This window comes from Tachypleus tridentatus, chromosome 12 (genome assembly GCF_004210375.1).
Source record: "Tachypleus tridentatus isolate NWPU-2018 chromosome 12, ASM421037v1, whole genome shotgun sequence".
NCBI lineage: Eukaryota > Metazoa > Arthropoda > Merostomata > Xiphosura > Limulidae > Tachypleus > Tachypleus tridentatus.
The window spans coordinates 95620369-95639075 of record NC_134836.1 but is presented as its reverse complement, the minus strand read 5'-3'; the positions used below and the strand labels follow the sequence as shown (position 1 = coordinate 95639075).

General features: G+C 35.5%; 1 protein-coding gene across 4 annotated transcripts in view; it reads right to left on the bottom strand.

Moving 5' to 3' along the window:
• The window catches only part of LOC143234068 (dual 3',5'-cyclic-AMP and -GMP phosphodiesterase 11-like), a 102496-nt gene that overhangs the window by 62359 nt on the left and 21430 nt on the right, over positions 1-18707 (bottom strand). The gene's annotated exons all lie outside the window — the stretch shown is intronic.

Genomic DNA, 18707 nt, shown 5'->3' with positions numbered 1-18707 from the left:
CATAATAATACAGCGTTAAAAATGACTTGTGTATTTTATCAAATTAAGACAAAGCAAACAAGAGTTCCTACTAGCTTTTCTAAACTCTTTATGAATAGTAATACATAAACTGACGGTTAACCTACAATTTGTCAATGTAAGAAAATGGGTGTCTCTTTTACTACAATACAAGAAGGTATATAAACAAAAATTAAGATAGAAAACAGCTACAATAATAAAATGCTAGATTTCGATTTGTATAATTTCAAAATGTAGGGTTATAAATGTGTGTTTTCTTACAGTCAAACCACTTCGAGCTATCTGCTGAGCCCACCAAAGGGAATCGAACCCGCTGATTTTAGCGTTGTAAATCCATAGACTTACCACTTTACTAGCGGGGGATAAGGATTATAAAGAGTTATATAATTGAGTGGTATTACTTAAGTAGTAGTAGTATTTTATGTAAACAAGGGTAGTGAATTAAATAGATCCAGATGTATTCAGTCAAACATACATTTTCTTAAAATGCAGTTTTTTGTTTTTACTATTTGAAAAAAAAATAGTTTCAAGAACTTGCCCATGGAAATACCCTTTTAGTTTTTCATAACACGTACTTCCAGATTTAACGGATTTACTGTTATAGATTTATTTTGATATTTACGATGTCTGTTCAAAAAATACGCGGACTGTTTGAATTGCGCGGCTCCAGTTGGTTCCAGGGGAATCCGCTTGGTGTCGCTAGGTTCACACAGATCAGCTGATTACGACGCCATTTCCCGATTGCAGATATCTTCATTTGTGTATCAGCTACGCGGTTTTAAGTGAAGTGAGATTTTTTCGTTTGGCAGATTTCAGAATGAATGACTTGAAGGAGCGACGACTTGCTGTGAAATTTTGTGTTAAACTTGGAAAATCTGCGACTGAAACTTTTGCTATGCTTAACACGGCTTACGATGATGTTGCTATGAATCGTACGGCATGTTTCAAGTGGCATGAACGTTTTAAGGATGGTCGACAGTCCATTGAAGATGATGAGCGTCCTGGACGTCCTTCCACGTCAACTGACGACCCACACGTCGACAAAATCAACACCCTGGTGCGGACAAATCGACGTCTAACTGTCAGGGAGCTTGCTGAAGAGTGTGGGATATCAGTTGGATCTTGTTACGAGATTTTGACCGAAACATTGAAGATGCACCGCGTTGCTGCGAAATTTGTGCCTCAGAACTCGTGATTTTTGGCCAAACACTCAATCACTGTTCTTCCCCACCCCCCCTACTCACCTGACCATGCTCCTTGCGATTTTTTCTTGTTCCCCAAACTCAAAACACCCTTGAAAGGAAGAAGTATTGGGACGATTCCCGAGATTTGGGCAAATGCGACGAAGGAACTGGAGGACATTACAAAAGAAGCGTACTAGGACTGTTTCAACAAGTGGAAACACCATTGGGATAAGTGTGTGCGTTGGGGAGGAGAAGTACTTTGAAGGGGTCCCAGACCTGTAACTTCTAAATAAAGTACATTTTGTTTTATGACGTCAATCCGCTTATTTTTTGAACAGCCCTCGTATGTCTATTTCAGTTTAATATACATTAGAAATGCATGTAAGGTATATTGTTAAATGTTTATTGCGAAAGTATCGCCTGTTCTTCAAAGCTTTAGAAAATTCTCGAACGTAAAAATCAACAATATAAATATACGTATATCCGAAAAGAACAGTAATGTTTCAACCGAATTTTCTAGAACCTCCCTCGCCTTAAATTTAGTTGATAAATCGCAACACACACAGAGAAAGTTTTAGTATTCTTGGGTCGCTACAGTCAGTATACTACAAACTTTGGAAGCAATAATTGAGATAAACATTTATTAATCGAAAAACTACAGATATTTGACTAGGAACGTTTATAGATTTTGGATATTACAAACGGTTTAATTTGCATGAATTAACTTCAAACGTTAGTATTATTACGAGGACATTAGACATTATTGTCGATAAAAAACTTAAGTGTGCTTCAAGCTAGCTAGCCGTCAAGAGAAATGTACCTATGCATAAAGATAAATTAATTTGTTCTCCTTGAATGTCGATAAAATATTCAGTTCCAGACCATATAGAAAACTCAGTATTGTTTGTAACTTTGTGAAACTCGTGTATATAAGCCATAATTTGTAATTACTGTTATTATAAATTGTATTGTTGTTTGTATATTAAAATACATTTGTGTTAAGAAAGAAAATTATGTGTATCAATCTTGTTGGCAAATATAATAAATTTGATACATATTGAGATTCAAATAACTTCTAAATTAAAATTAAAATTTCCTAATATTTGAAATCGTAAGATGTAACGTACGTAACGTAATAAATCAGTTAATATAATAAATCGAAAACTCGTTGTTCAAAATAAATTATAATAACTAACGTCAGGTGATGCAGTAATACTTTAGAATATTCAAAAGAAAGTAATAAAAGGTTATTTACTTGATAAGCTCAGGGACTGCCTGTGGACACACCATTGACAGCCCTTTGAGTAGTTTTATGTTTAATAACAAATAAATAAAAAGGTAGATTGATTAATTTTTATAGTAATATTGTTTGAATATCTTCTAAGTATTTGTGTTTTGCTATTGCAAAGCCACAGAGGGTTATCTGCTGTGTCCATTGAGGGGAATCGAACCCGCTAATTTTAACTGTTTAAATCCGTGTATGCAAAATTTGACCTCTGAAACCCGTGTTACCAAACTTTGGCACATTTATATTTAGTGAACTTAAATTAGTTTTAATGTAACAGAAATATCTGAATAGCGTCAGATGGAAGCATTTTTTATAAAAAAATAAGTTAGGTTCAGTTCCAAAGCATTTCCACAGATTGGATAACTTTTTTATGTGTAGATTGTGGTTTGTGTTCTCAAGACAACTGGTATGGGTATTAAAACTAATTAAAATAAAGCTCAGAACAATGTTTCGGCCGTTTAGATCCTCTTTTGGCCGTCTTGAGAATATATTTTTACTTCGAGTAAGTAATTGTTTCTCGGAATTATTTCCATTAGTCCTCACTAATTGTAAATTGATAGACAGTTAGTCAAGAGTCCCGACCGCCATCTCAAGGCTTTTAAAATACATTTTAGACTGTTAATTGTTTGAATATTGACAATGATAAAAAGAATATAATGGAATTAAAAGTAAAAAGTATAATATAACAAACTGAGGAATACCAACTCACATTACTTTATCATTGCAGTTAGGCCTACAACACAAGAAAGTTTCCAGTATTGTTAATACGTCACTAGATTTATTTATTTTAAATAACCGTTAAAAACAAAACAAAAATATTATATTAAAAGATGTTTAAAAACGATATATCTAAAACAATAAAACATGATCTCTCCCTATTGAAAACACAATTAGCTCCAGATGAGATAATATTATCACTAGATGTATTCAGTTTAAGTACAAACCTACAATGAGACATTGCCAAATATTTAAAAGATTGGGGCTCTGACACATAGACATGGAAATTTTCAATATGATATCAATAACAATTTTCTGTATTGATTTTCAAGACACCAACTGAGGATTTAGGGCTCTATCAAATAGAAACAGAGTACATGTACCAGTATCTAGCGACGCTTGTAAATGGACTAGTTGCGTTCTGCTTGCATCGATTATCGAGCTTTGATATTTAGTGTTTAAAAGCTCTCAAGCTTATCGCTGAACCACCGAGATTATCAAAACTAAATTACTTAATTTGTCTAGCTTAGTTACACAAACCTGTGCCTGTTTCAAAAAATGTTCCTAGTTACTCATGCATAAAAATTAGATTATTCTCTTAATATATTATGGCCAATTTTATATTCAATGTTCATTAAGTCTGGCGTATCTCTAAGGTTAGGGCGCTCGACTCATTTGGTCTAGTTTGTTTTGAATATTGCGCAAAGCTACTCGAGGGCTATCTGCGCCAGCCGTCCCTAATTTAGAAGCGTAAGATTAGAGGAAAGGCAGTTAGTCATCACCACTCACCGTCAACACTTTAACTACTCTTTTACCAACGAATAGTTGGATTGACCATAACATTATAACGCCCCCACAGCTGAGAGGGCGAGCATGTTTGGTGTGACGGAGAGTTGAACCTGCGACCCTCGGATTACGAGTCGAGTGCCTTAACCGCCTGGCATGGGCTCGACGGAATGTTCATGGAGAATAGCTTATAGAGAAGAGCGTTATGTCGCACCAAATCGAAAGTTCGCCTGACATCAAAGAATATACCCACGGCTACCTCGTTCCGGTTAAAAGCTTGAAATAGAGATTCAGTAAGTCTAACGAGGTGGTCAGCAGTTTGACGTTTTTACCGGGAGGCGTTCTGAATAATTGATAGGTTTGTTTGTTTTGGAATTTCGCGCAAAGCTAAACGAGGGCTATCTGCGCTAGCCGTCCCTAATTTAGGAAAGGCAGTTAGTCATCACCACTCACCGTCAACACTTTAAGCACTCTTTTACCAACGAATAGTTGGATTGACCATAACATTATAACGCCCCACAGCTGAGAGGGCGAGCATGTTTGGTGTGACGGAGATTTGAACCCGCGACCCTCGGATTACGAGTCGAGTGCCTTAACCGCTTGGCATGGGCTCGACTCAAAATCTGAGGGTCGAAATTCTTCGCCAAACATGCTTGCCTTTTCAGTGTTATTGTAACATGATGGCCAATCCCACTATTCGTTAGTAAACAGTAGTTTTAGAGTTTGACAGTGGGCAGTGTCGACTAGCTGCCTTCCCTATAGTTTATCACTTCAAATTTAGAAGCAGCAAGTACAGGTAGTATTCATGTATTTTCTCGTGAAATTCATTGAGCACACATAACATTAATGAGCGACTCGGTTTTACACCAGTGCAGCCTTTGCTTCACATATCCCTTGTAGTAATAGTGCTTTTACCCCTGTTGTTTCTAAGCGTGTCTCGTATGTTTATTTTGAATTTCGCACAAAACTACATGAGGGCTATCTGCACTAGCCGTCTCTAATTTAGTAGGAAAGGCATTTAGTCATTACCACCCGCCACCAACTCTTGGGCTACTCTTTTACCAACAAATAGGAGAATTGACCATACATTATAATTCCCCATGGCTGAAAGGACAAACATGTTTGGTGTACCAAAGATTTGAACCTTCGACCCTCAGATTACGAGTCAAGCGCCTGAACCACTTGGTCTTTTATGTGATTGAGTTAAAGTACTAATAATCTCAGCTGCAGTTTTCTGGAGTTTAATCGAAAAATAGTTGTTGTCCTTTTCTTGATTTTTACCTCGCAATGAGAACTGATTTAGTCTACATAAACTGTAACTATTTCTTTTCCCTTTTTTCATTTCCTAAACGATTTTAATTTTCGAGAAATAATATTTTTGCTATTACACTAATACAAAATAATTACATTATTTCGTTGTTATTTCACGTTAAACATTATATTTATTTTCCCACAATTTTTAGTGTTTTTTTTCTTGATACAGTCATGTGAAAAAGTTAGGACACCCTATGATGCCATGTGTATTTTTGTAACATTTCTGGATATATATATATATATTTAATATCAATTTTAACAATACTGAGAGTTTATAGGAATATAACTAACAATTAAAACTGAAGAAAAGACTTTTCAAGATCTTCTGTAAATGTAATTCTACAAAAATGCATATTCTAACTGAGGAAAAAGTTAGGACACCCCCACATTTATTCCCACTTAAAATGGCTCAACTCACACACAGGTGTATCACACCAGGTGCACATGATTAGAAGATTATTGCTCAGCATTTTGAAGCAGCTTATGAGTCTGGTAAAGGATTTTAAAAGATCCCAAAATATATTGAAATCAGCCATTCCACTGTACGGAAAATAGCCAACAAGTAGAGGACTTTCAAAACAACTGCCAACATGCCCAAGTCTGGTCGTCCAAGCAAGTTTACCCCGAGAGCAGACCAAAAATGCTAAAAGAGGTCTCCAAACACCCTAACATGTCATCACGGGACCTACAGCAGGCTCTGGCTACTGTTGATGTGAAAGTGTATGCCTCTACATCAGAAAGAGACTGCACAAGTTTAACTTTCATGGGAGGTGTGCAAGGAGGAAACTTTTTCTCTGGTAAACAAAGACCAGGACTTCTGGAATAATGTTCTTTGGACAGATGAGTCCAAAACTGAATTATTTGGACACCAGAGCAGAGGACATGTTTGGCGTAAACCAAATACAGCATTCCAGGAAAATAATCCCATACCAACTGTGAAGCATGGAGGTGGAAGTGTCATGGTTTGGGGCTGCTTTGTTGCAGCAGGACCTGGACAGCTCACAATCATAGAATCCACCATGAATTCTACTGTGTATCAGAGGGTACTTGAGGATCATGTGAGACCATCTATACGAAACATAAAGCTGAAGTGGAACTGGACCCTGCAACACGACAATGACCCAAAACATGCCAGTAAATCCACCAAAGACTGGCTGAAAACTAAGAAATGGAGAGTCCTGGAATGGCCGAGTCAAAGCCCAGATCTTAATCGCATTGAGATGCTGTGGGGTGACTTGAAACGGGCTGTACATGCAAGAAACCCCTCAAACATCTCACAGCTGAAAGAATTCTGCATTGAGAAGTGGGGCAAACATTCTTCAGACCGATGTCAGAGACTGGTAGATGTCTACAAGAAGCGTCTCACTGCATTTATTTCAGCCAAAGGGGGTAACACTAACTATTAGGGGGTAGGGTGTCCTAACTTTTTCCTCAGTTCGAATATGCATTTTTGTAGAATTACATTTACAGAAGATCTTGAAAAGTCTTTTCTTCAGTTTTAATTGTTTAGTTATATTCCTATAATCTCTCAGTATTGTTGAAATTGAGATTAAATATCTATATATGTAAAAATGTTACAAAAATACACAGGATTTTATAAGGTGTCCTAACTTTTTCACATGACTGTAGGTACGTTGTATAAATATATGATAAAAGGTTGTTACACTAAGGTGATTGAATATTTGAAACAATCGAATAGATTTATATTAAACTATTTCAGTGTGAACTGGATAGCAATTAAAGACATAGGGAATCCACGGTAACCGCGGCTGTAATTAGATCTCAAATTGGTAAAAAAATAGAAATGTGATCTAAAAGATTACGCTTGATAAAAAATCAGAGCTACCTAGAAACGAAAATGGTTTTCGTACTCTCTAATTTGTTTAATTATTCTTTATATTAACAAATAAAACACATGTTTCACTGAGTCCAACTTCTAAAGCATTTGGAATACCACTCGGACCTTTCCGTCGTACCTACTAAAAGCACTCGCGATTGTAATTGTAGGAACACACACCGATCTGATGGAATTTGGCGATTTACCTCCGTTGAAGTACATATGTTATCACTAGGAAAAATAAATCCGCCAAACTTTGCAAATTTTACAATTTTTACACTTTTACCACTTTTGTTTTTGTTATTTTAACAATTTAGTACTGTTTATTGGTTGATCTAATTCAAAAATATTATTACTTATTGCAAATCTATTAAATTTTAGAAATCTATTCAAGTGAGACTTTTCAAAAAAGCAAAAATTTAGCACGCGGAAAAGTTCTGCGGGTAGTGAAAATTGTTACCTTCTGGAAGATCTGTGGGCATGATCCCCAAGAGTTTATACATATTAATATTCAATAAAGCAAAATTATGCATTTCCTGAATTAATATCATATAGATATTGATCGGGATCCAGCCATTATACAAAGATCTTAATTTGAACCAAATGTGAGAATTTGTCTTCATTGCACGTGAACTCCAAAATGGATCCAGAGGCGCAAATCTCACACTTACTGGGCCAGGCATGGCCGAGTGGTTAAGGCACTTGACTTGTAATCTGAGGATCGTGGGCTTGAATCCCCGTCACACCAAACATGCTTACCCTTTCAGCCGTGTGGGCGTTATAATGTGAGGGTCAATCCCACTATTCGTTGATAAAAGAGTAGTCCAAGAGTTAGCAGTGGGTGGTGATGACTAGCTGCTTTCCATCTAATCTTACACTACTAAATAAGAAGCGGCTAGCGCAGATAGCCTTCATGTAGCTTTGCGCGAAATTCAAAACAAACACACTTGGTGCTTTAATTTTAGTCTTTCAATTTCAGTTGTCATACTGGCATTACATTCTTGTTGGGTATTTATTCAGTGTTAACTTTGAGTTTGATATTTGTGTCATGTGATCAAAATCAGTCTAAATATGGTTTCTAATTACCGAGAGTGCTTTATATACATACAACGATTTGATTGTACATTTAAGTTTCTGCGCCCTCTAGTTCTTAACAATTCCATCTTACGAAAGTCTTTTAAACTAATTATTTCGAGTGTTGATGATAAAGTATGTGATTATCTTCTTTACTTTATTTCATGAATCTAATACAAGAATCTAATCCGGGACAAAACATGGCCCTCCCAGCCGTGGGGTGCAGACGGTCAATTTTCGTTGGTATTGCTTATTTTGAAAAAAGGGACGGCTAGAAGATAGCAACTTATTACATTTACTATAACCGTAACGTATATTTTTAAACCTTTAATATACTGGAATACTTGATGGCATTTTAATGTTTAAGGAGTTTTTGTAATTGAAAGACAGGCTCTGTTCCATGTATCCTCTGGCCTATTTTGTACACTCCTGTATAAATAAATGGAAGAGGTATTCTATACTTTTTGTAAAATTTTATACATTTCTATGCAAATAATCAGCTGAGATATTTCATGTGTGAGACATCCTTAGAGAATGTTTGTACATTTCAAATACAGTTAAAACTACATAAGCGACTAAAATAATAAAATTAAATAATAGGTTAAACAATTGCTAAGTTATTTATATTTTTTTATTAAGAGAAGGATAACGTTTTGAACTGGCGCTCTTTGTCATAGCATACAGTTTATAAAGAACTGTACGCTCATATCACACAGTTGTTAAGGAACTGTACGGCCATATCACACAGTTTATAAGGAACACAGTTTAGAAGGAACTGTACGATCTAGCTCGAAGTGTCATGACAGTTTTTAATGAACTAAATAACTTGACGAATGATCAACCTATTATTTCAAGTATTCTAACTTCAAGAAATTCTGTACATGTTTATGTAAGTAATCAACTGGAGTGTTGGAAGTTTTTATAGAAATATTGTACATTTTTATGTAATTAACCGACTAAGATATTCTATGCTATTTTAGAATATTTTCACACTTCAATGTGAGTAATCGATTTAGTGGTCTACAATATTTAATAAGTTCGCCCTTCAATGAACAGACGGAATTTTGCTCTTTTACATTTAAGTCAAAATAAAATTTCCTCAATTGTAAGGAGAACAACAATAGAAATATGAAATTATTTCTGTATGTTCATATTTAATTATAGTACTTATATTTTTCATGTATTATAAACACATGTTTATAACATACCTTATAATGTTAAAGCATGTAATTTCTACTATTTAGAAGCAGATAGTTCATTCTAGAAAAAGAAAACGCCTTTAAATTTTAAAACATCATAATTTTTCCTTGTGGTGTGTCTTATCCTAATTCACTGGTTCGCTGCACTGGAATTAGATACGTGGGTTGTTCTTCGATAATGTAAAGCTAGTGGGTTTTGTACGATAAACTGGATACATGTTTGACACTTCAAGAAAGAGTTGGGCAATGTGCCATGCAGCCCTGCTGTGACTTCGGTTCATGAAAAAACAAGCACTAATGGAGGTCCTTAGGGACAACGAGGACTAGCGTTCCAATGGAGGAGGAACAGAAAGAGGAAAGATGACTAAGATTTCCTGTTAGTTTCCTTTTTGGCCTCCACGTACTGAACCGAATTCATATATACGTACCTATTTTTGCATGTGTTTTTTAACACTCCAAGTATTTTTAAGATGGTATTTCTGATTGCACTCTACACTGAATTTTACTAGCAACTCGAATGGTTTTAAAAACAACCAATTAACTTCAACATTGGAAATCCTTTAAATATATTAAATGAAAATGTTAATTGTTGTTTATAAAAAACTCGTATTTTATAATACAGAGCTGTTATTGCGAAAGCCGACTGACCATTTAGTGTAGTTGATAAGTCACTTGGATGTCCTCATGATTCATTTGCATAATATATTTTTACCCAGTGAAGTTCATTGCCTATTAAGTGCTGTTATGACATGTTCGATTTTTCTTGACTGCTGTACAAACATTCACAGAGAAGTGTGATGGTCAGAGTAAATATCAACATCATACATTTTTGCGTTTTTCCCCTAATTAAAAAAAAACAAAATCTGATTTTTTTCTTTTATGAACATTTTACTTAAATGCATAAAACAATTTAATTTGTTTTTCATTTCGAGCCATACTTAGTTTGGTTTCTAGTCATAGGTTCCCGCAGGAAAGAGCAAGAAGGGGTAGTTGCCCCGTTACCTGTCACAAAATAATTGCATGTATTATGTTATAAACTAAATTATTTTACTAATTTTTATTAAAATGTTTGCATTTAGGCACATATAACACATATTTGTTTAGCTTGTTGATTTACACTACAAAAGATTATTCCTTACATACATGTTTTAACTCCCTCCTATTTCTATGGGCGCGAATTTTGCTAGCTACTGACGTTATTAGCACTTTCTCTAGATATAGTAACCTTGGTTTTGAATTTTATAAGTAAGGACATAAGGAAACTATATTTAATTATCTATACTCATCACCAAGTTGATGTTTAATTTTATGCGAAATACGCAAGTTTCTCTGGCCGGAAGTTGATATTAATTTTCATTAGAAATCACTAAAGACTTTATTTTCAGATGTCCACAAAATTATATTTAAGGGTTATCTACGAGAACTCTCCCTAATTCTGAACTGGTACATCAAGGTAAGACCTTCAATTTAAGACATGTTAACGAATTCATGTTTGTGTTAATTTCTTCTTATAATTGCAAAATCTTGCAGAATCTCGACCGCATACACTGGTGGTGTATTCAATGGGCAAAATCAGGCAGCATCTAGTGAGTTCCGTTTGGATATTGCTATTAACTAATTTCCATCCTCTAAACCCATCGAGGTGTGTTCCTGTACGTGGTGAGAGGGACCTTCCAGAGAAGACTCTGCATCTTCGGTTTACCTCCTCTGGAATGTGAACATCCACTCACGTGTTTGCCATGTGTAGCAACTCATGAAGGAGAGGACAGGATCGTGGTGGTTGAGTGGTGTCTGGTGCACTGCAATACGAGGGCTATTCAAAAAATACGCGGACTGTTTGAATTGCGAGGCTCCAGTTGGTTCCAGGGGAATCCGCTTGGTGTCGCTAGGTTTGCACAGATCAGCTGATTACGATGCCATTTCCCGATTGCAGATATCTTTATTTGTGTATTAGCTACGCGGTTTTAAGTGAAGTGCGATTTTTTCGTTTGACAGATTTCAGAATGAATGACCTGAAGGAGCGACGACTTGCTGTGAAATTTTGTGTTAAACTTGGAAAATCTGCGACTGAAACTTTTGCTATGCTTAACACGGCTTACGGTGACGTTGCTATGAAGCGTACGGCATGTTTCAAGTGGCATGAACGTTTTAAGAATGGTCGACAGTCCATTGAAGATGATGAGCGTCCTGGACGTCCTTCCACGTCAACTGACGACCCACACGTCGACAAAATCAACACCCTGGTGTGGGCAAATCGACGTCTGACTGTCAGGGAGCTTGCTAAAGAGTGTGGGATATCAGTTGGATCTTGTTACGAGATTTTGACCGAAAAATTGAAGATGCACCGCATTGCTGCGAAATTTGTGCCTCAGAACTCGTGAGCGTTTGGCCAAACACTCGATCACTGTTCTTCCCCACCTCCCCTACTCACCTGACCTTGCTCCTTGCGATCTTTTCTTGTTCCCCAAACTCAAAACACCCTTGAAAGGAAGAAGATTTGAGACGATTCCCGAGATTAAGGCAAATGCGACGAAGGAGCTGGAGGACTTTACAAAAGAAGCGTACCAGGACTGTTTCAACAAATGGAAACACCGTTGGAATATGTGTGTGCGTTGGGGAGGAGAGTATTTTGAAGGGGTCCCAGACCTGTAACTTCTAAATAAAGTACATTTTGTTTTATGACGTCAGTCAGCGTATTTTTTGAACAGACCTCGTAGACTACTTTGGCCTTGAATTCATGTAGATTTATGGCCTTTGGGTTGGATTTCTCAGAATTGGTGAGCTTTCTGTTGGGCTAAGATCACCTGAATACCAAGGTTGAGCATTATCAACGAGCGTTGTGAACATTGTGTCTGATGTCAGTGTTCATGTATAGGGTTACAAAGCCCTGGCGTTGCTGTAGTGTCCTTCCATGTTTGACATTGTAGAGCTCTCGTAAGACTCAATGGTTTATTAGATCAATGGGCACTGAATCATTTTCATTTTCTTATGGATTCCCCAATCCTTAAGAAAATTTAAAAAACAGTTAATTGGAAATTGACAATATTAGAATAATCTAAACTGCAGTCTCCATCCGACTTTTATACCTGTATTTGGTTTTCTCATCATTCAGTTTTCACTGAGAAATATTTCAGAAGGGGTTTAGCTGCCTTTCCAAATTCAGCTCTGTTCTGGATACATCTTGGTGAAAATATCTACATTCAAACACAGCGAACTCTTCGTGAATTTAAAAATCAGTGGGGATATACCTACTGAGGTTATTTTCCATGCCACTTTAAATTCTTCTAGAGGAGTCATTGTTGAATCATCCCCAAGTCAGAATTTCTCGCTAGTTTCTCCAGCCAAAGAATTTCTGCAGTAAGACGTATTTCCACTCATAAAGAAGGAATTATGTTGCCTACTAATGTTCTTAATTTGAAGTTTACATTTACACGTCTACCTGCCTCTGTCAAGGCAGATTATATTAATTGTAATGTACGGCTATATATTCCTAGCCCTCTCAAATGTTTTCGCTGTCAGTGGTTTATCATTCGAAGACATCTCGTTTTGGTTCTGTTATGTTCGCTCGTTGTGCTGCCAAGAATCAGGACACTTAAGAGTGTCAACTGGACCCTCACTGCGTCAATTGTGATGGTTCCCATTCCTGTTATATTTGTTCTTGTCCTAAGTGAGTGGAAGAAAAAAGAGATTCAGCGTTTAAAAACTATCGATAACATTTTTACTCTAAAGCCTGAAAGTATTGAGTGGCAACTTCAACTTGCCCTCAGTCGCCTGTTGAAGTGGACCACAGCAAATAGTTATAACTTTTCTTTCCACAAAATCGTTTACATACACTTCTGTTACCAACAGGGCTTACACCCCGATTACGAAGTCCGTTCGGTAATGTTGTTTTTTCAGGGGTTTTTGGAGACAAAAATTCTTTGGCTTATCTTTGACTGCAAGCTTATTTTTATTTCTCAAATCAAGCAATTACGTGTCAAGTATATTAAGGCACTGAACATTTTCTGTATCTTCTCTTCCTCATCTGGGAAGTGGATTGAAGTTGTATGTTCAGGATCTATCATGACCTCATTTGATCCAAATTTTACTATTGGGCTTTGGTCTATGGTTCTACCAGGACCTCTGCCTTAAAGATATTGAACCGCATTTACCTTTAGGGTCTTTTGTTTTGCATGGGAGATTTCCGAACTTTTCTTGTCCAGAATTTATACACTGAGTCCCATGAACTTCTGCTTCACTTCTGTCAGTTGCAACTTTCTCCGCAGTATGCCACCAAGCTTTGATCCTTACCACAGCATCCCACCTAGGGTTGTGTCTTTCTTCCTCAGAAGATTATGTTTTTTCGTAATGGACAGTCTGCTCTTCCTACTTTTGACCTTCATATCCAGGTGCAGCTGGCTGAATTGGATCTGTCACTGTATGCAGTGCTGTCTACAGTTATCAGCCCATTCCGCCATGGCTTATTACCATCTCCATATATGACTTTTCTTTGAGTCATTTGAGGAAGCCGAATACTCTCAATTGGAAGAGTTATTTTCTTTTTGCAAAATATTTTTGAACCATTATTCTATTTACATTTATACAGATGGTTCAAAGTCAGGTGATTCTGTGGGTTCTGTTATGGTTTCTTGTGGTTCGGTGTTTGCTCACAGAATTCCCTTTATAGTTTCTGTGTTTACTGTCAAGTTATATGCCACTTCTTTTGCCCTGGATTATGAAGAAGATATGCAGTACATTGACTGTACCATTTACACTAACTCTCTTAGCTCTCTACTGGCCTTAGTGTTAATTCTCACCCTGGTATCATCGATATTATACGGCGATTGACCCATTTTTCTCTATCGTCCATTACTATCTAGTTTTTCTGGATGCCTGGTCATGTCGATATTCTCAGAAACAATCTCGCTGATATCACAACTAAGCCCGTCTGCTCTGGTCCTCTTACATCCTTGCCTGTCCCAAACATGAACTACAATCCTATATTCAAGGCTCGACTTTGCGCCAGTTGATAGCTGATTTAGTGTGAGAAAGGTATTTGTCCTTTTTAATTATTTTTGAGTCTCTCATCTGAATCTAAGACACTGTTTAATTTTCAACTCGATTTTTACCGTTTGTTTGGAGCAGATAGCATAGTTGCTTTGCCTCACTAAACGCCAACCAACAATCATTTCATTAACTTTATTCCCTGAAAACTCGATGGACTTGGAAGATAACCCGATGTGGCTTTACTATAAGAAAACACACACACCGTGAAAACTCCAAAGAGACTTTTACGTTATGAAATGCTTAATTATGTTCATAACATTGTACATATAACTCTATACAATATTAACATATTAAAATGAGTTAATATTTTTACAATAATTAAGGCTTGTTATAGTGATGATTAAGCATAACGTTACTCTTTTGTATATCGGAAATGTCTGTCAGAACCATTATTTGAAATCTCAGATCCGGAGTTTGAGCGTGCGGACTAGTTTTCAACAAAACTATTTCATAGAGTACTTTATGTACTGCATAGCAGGCTAGCAATACAAGCTAAAGAGTAGCTAAACTGCAAAAAATCAATAGTGATAAAAACCTTTTTCAGCGTAACAAAGCAACACAATTGATTCTTTGAATAACATACAGTAGTTGAAATTTTACCACAAAGTAATGTTTTACGTGTACGGTTTTGTTTTATTCTTGTTACCTGTTATATAAAGCATGAAATGAAATACATTTCATTTGCTTACCCCCCATTAGCACAGCGACATGTCTGCGGAGTATTTAGTAACCTATGTTTAATATACTTATAATCAGTTATTTAAATAAACTGAAAACACCACGACGTTAGAAAGGGACAATACACTGATATATATTCATTGGACAACTTTATGTCGATATTACCCTCTCATCATCAAAAGTCTTGAGTAAAAGCGAGAGAGAGAAGGTTGTACAGTGCCTTACAAAAGTATTAAACCTATGCAAAAGTTTTCACATTTTGTTGCTATATGGGATTGCAATCGTGAAACTTTAAACGGGACTTTATCTTTAGAATCTATCCGTTCTATTCCAAATGAGAAAAATGTAAAAACGCTAATGTTATATAAATAAGTTAGATTTCCAAAATAAATTAGAATATTTACAATTGCATAAATATTCAATCCCTTTGCTACGACAACCCTAAATCAGGTTGGGTGTAAAAGATTAGTTTCAAATATTACAAAATTAGTTCAATGGTCTCTGTCTGTGTGTAATCAATGTGGTTTAACTAGACTTCAGCCATAACGTACCTAGTGACATGACAACCACGAAGACCAAGGGGATTTCCAAACAAGTAAAGGTTAAAGTGATAGAGAAACAAATAACAGGAGAAGGTTATAGGAACATTTCAATTTTCTTAATTACCCATTTGAATACGAAAAATTCCATTATTAAGAAGTGGAATGTGCTTCATGGAGCTTTTTGGTTTAAATTCAAAGCACTACATCTGGGGCAAGTCCAATACAGAATATCACCCAATCATTAAGCATCAATCATCAAGCAATACTTCTCATCAGCAAGAAATAAGAAAATTGTCAGGTTTAAGGGAAAGATGAATGGTGCAAAAAACAGGAGTATCCTAGAAGAAAACCATCTTGAATCAGTCAAGAATCTGAAACTTGGAAGATTTATACTTCTGCAGAACAATGACTTATAATTAAAATTATAATAACTCATATGCATGGTACTGCATTTATAATTAAAACCCATTTGTCATGTATTTACTGAACTCACTAAATGATCTAAATCCTTTTGTAAAGCAACAGTCAATAATACCGAATACCTTAGTATCATAAGGAAATTTAAGTATCTTATTGACCATTCCTTCATTTATGTAAGTCAAAAAAGAGCAAAGATCCTAATACTAAGCCCTGAGGTACTCCACTTGCAACATTAATCCAATGTGACTGACCTCAACTTCTAAAAACCCTTTGCTTTCTTCCATTCAGACACTCTTCTATCCAAATAGCTAACTTATTCTTTACCCCTAAAAAAGATATTTTTTACAAGCTTTTACGTGATACTTTATCAAAAGCTTTCTGAAAACCAGAATACACCAAATCTACACCCTTATCCTCCTCTATATAAGCTGTAACCTTTTCAAAGAACGTTAAGATTTGTAAGGCATGATTTTCCTTTAGTGAAACCATGTTGACTATCCAATAAAATTCTAAACTGGGTTAAATAACTTTGCAAAGCATCTTTTATCACACTTTCCTAAACTTTTCCCACAACTGATGTAAGACTAATAGAACTATAATAACTAGAACCATTTTGATCACCTCTTCTGCTAAGAGGGATGAAATTTGCTAACTTCCAATTTTTTGGTACCTCCCCATTATTTAAGGACTTTCAAAAAATAGTAGCAAGTGGCTCACATATTCAATCATTAACCTCCTTCAAAACCCCTGGGAAAATATTATGTAATCCAGGAGTCTTATATTTCATTAATTTCTCAATTTTTCTTAACAAGCTCAGAATTAATGCAATCATTCTGTCTGACCTTATTGCTATCTATCAACTATTCAAGATAAGGAATACTGCTTCAATCTTTATTAGTAAAAGCTGAAGTAAAAGCAGAATTTAATAATCCAGCTATCTCATAATCATCAGACTTAAACCAGCCTTTATTATCCCTCAAGGGTTCTACCCAAATGATATTTTTTTACTCTTTAAAAAACACTGGCTTTAATTTTTACATTTTCTATCAATTGTTTTCATACATCCTTTTTGACGTCATAATTTCCTGTTTGGCCAACTTTCTTCATCTTCTATAATCCTCAATAATTTCCACATTTGATCAGTGTCTTCAAATACCTCAGTTGCCCATTTCACAAGATATTATTTTTGTCGCATTCATTCATTTAGCGAAACAAGAAGATAAATGCGATGTTTGTAAGAGTCCTTGTAATATACATTAGTTTGTAGAGGGCAAACACACAGAAATTTAAAATGTAACTTAAAATTAATAAAATTAAAACATAGAAACAAATAATGATGATTCGACGTTAGTTAAACATGTGGCAAAATTTACTTACATTTTTTGGGGAAAATATTAATTTTCTTAATCAGATTTATCACAAGACTGAATCGAATATCAATTACTAGAGACTGTAAAAAATGTATTATTTTAAAATATTATTATTCACGTATTACAATAATTAAACTTTTATCTAAATGGCGTTGCCAGAAGTCAAGATTTTTTATAATAGTTTATTTACTTCAATGGGGAGTTGTATACATTTCTCTCTCTCTGTTGTTAACTCGTGACTTTTCCTGATTTTGGTTGGGTGGTATTCACCGTTGAATGAGTGTGTTTTTCTTGTAGCAAAGCCACATCGGGCTATCTGCTGAGTTCACCGAAAGGAATCGAACCCCTGATTTCAGCGTTGTAAATCCGTAGACTTACCGCTGTCCCAGAGAAGGTCATCTGTGAAGTATGTGTACAATGCTAATATCAAAAGTTCGATTTCCTTCGGTGGACTCAGCAGATAGCCCAATGTGGTTTTGCTATAAGAAAACACACACACAGACTTACCATTAAAATAGAGTGATGTTCTTAATTTATTGATGCAAAAGCAGCATTGTTTACAATATTATTAAATATTTTGAGTTATTTTTAGGTATAACAACAATAAATGTTTGGCATTAACAAGGTCAATAGATATATTTTTTGTATAACTTATTATAAAAAATAAATATAAAAAGGGAGATTCAGATAGGCATAAAAATACAAAGGTAATTCAGAGTTATCTTTCGATTTCAAGAATATCCAAAGTAAAATAGAATTAATTTTATGCATTACAGAACACGTAACAAAAATACAAACAAAACCATGTACGTTGTATCGGGTAATCCCATAAGTAAGTCTAAAAATTTAACGCAGAAAGTGCATCATCATTTTTGTCTTTGTAGAAGGCTTTAATGGCTAAAATATGTAGTAGGACGTGTATAAAACTGTTGAGACAAATAAAAACTAACCCAACTCTACTTTTTCAGATCATTAATCAAATAAACCCTTATGAAGATGGATGTGTCAAAAAGTACATTAGGCATATAATGCTTTATGAGCTTAAACAAAAGCAATGGTGCAGCAAAAACTACACGAAACATTTAAGGTGTTTATGGTGTGGAGTCTCTCAATGAAAGAAAATGTCGAAGGTAGTTTCAAAAGTTTATATCAGGTGACTACAATTTAAGTGATGCGCCACGTTCGAGTCGTCCAGTTGAATTTAATAATGACTTACTGCTGGCTGCACTTGATA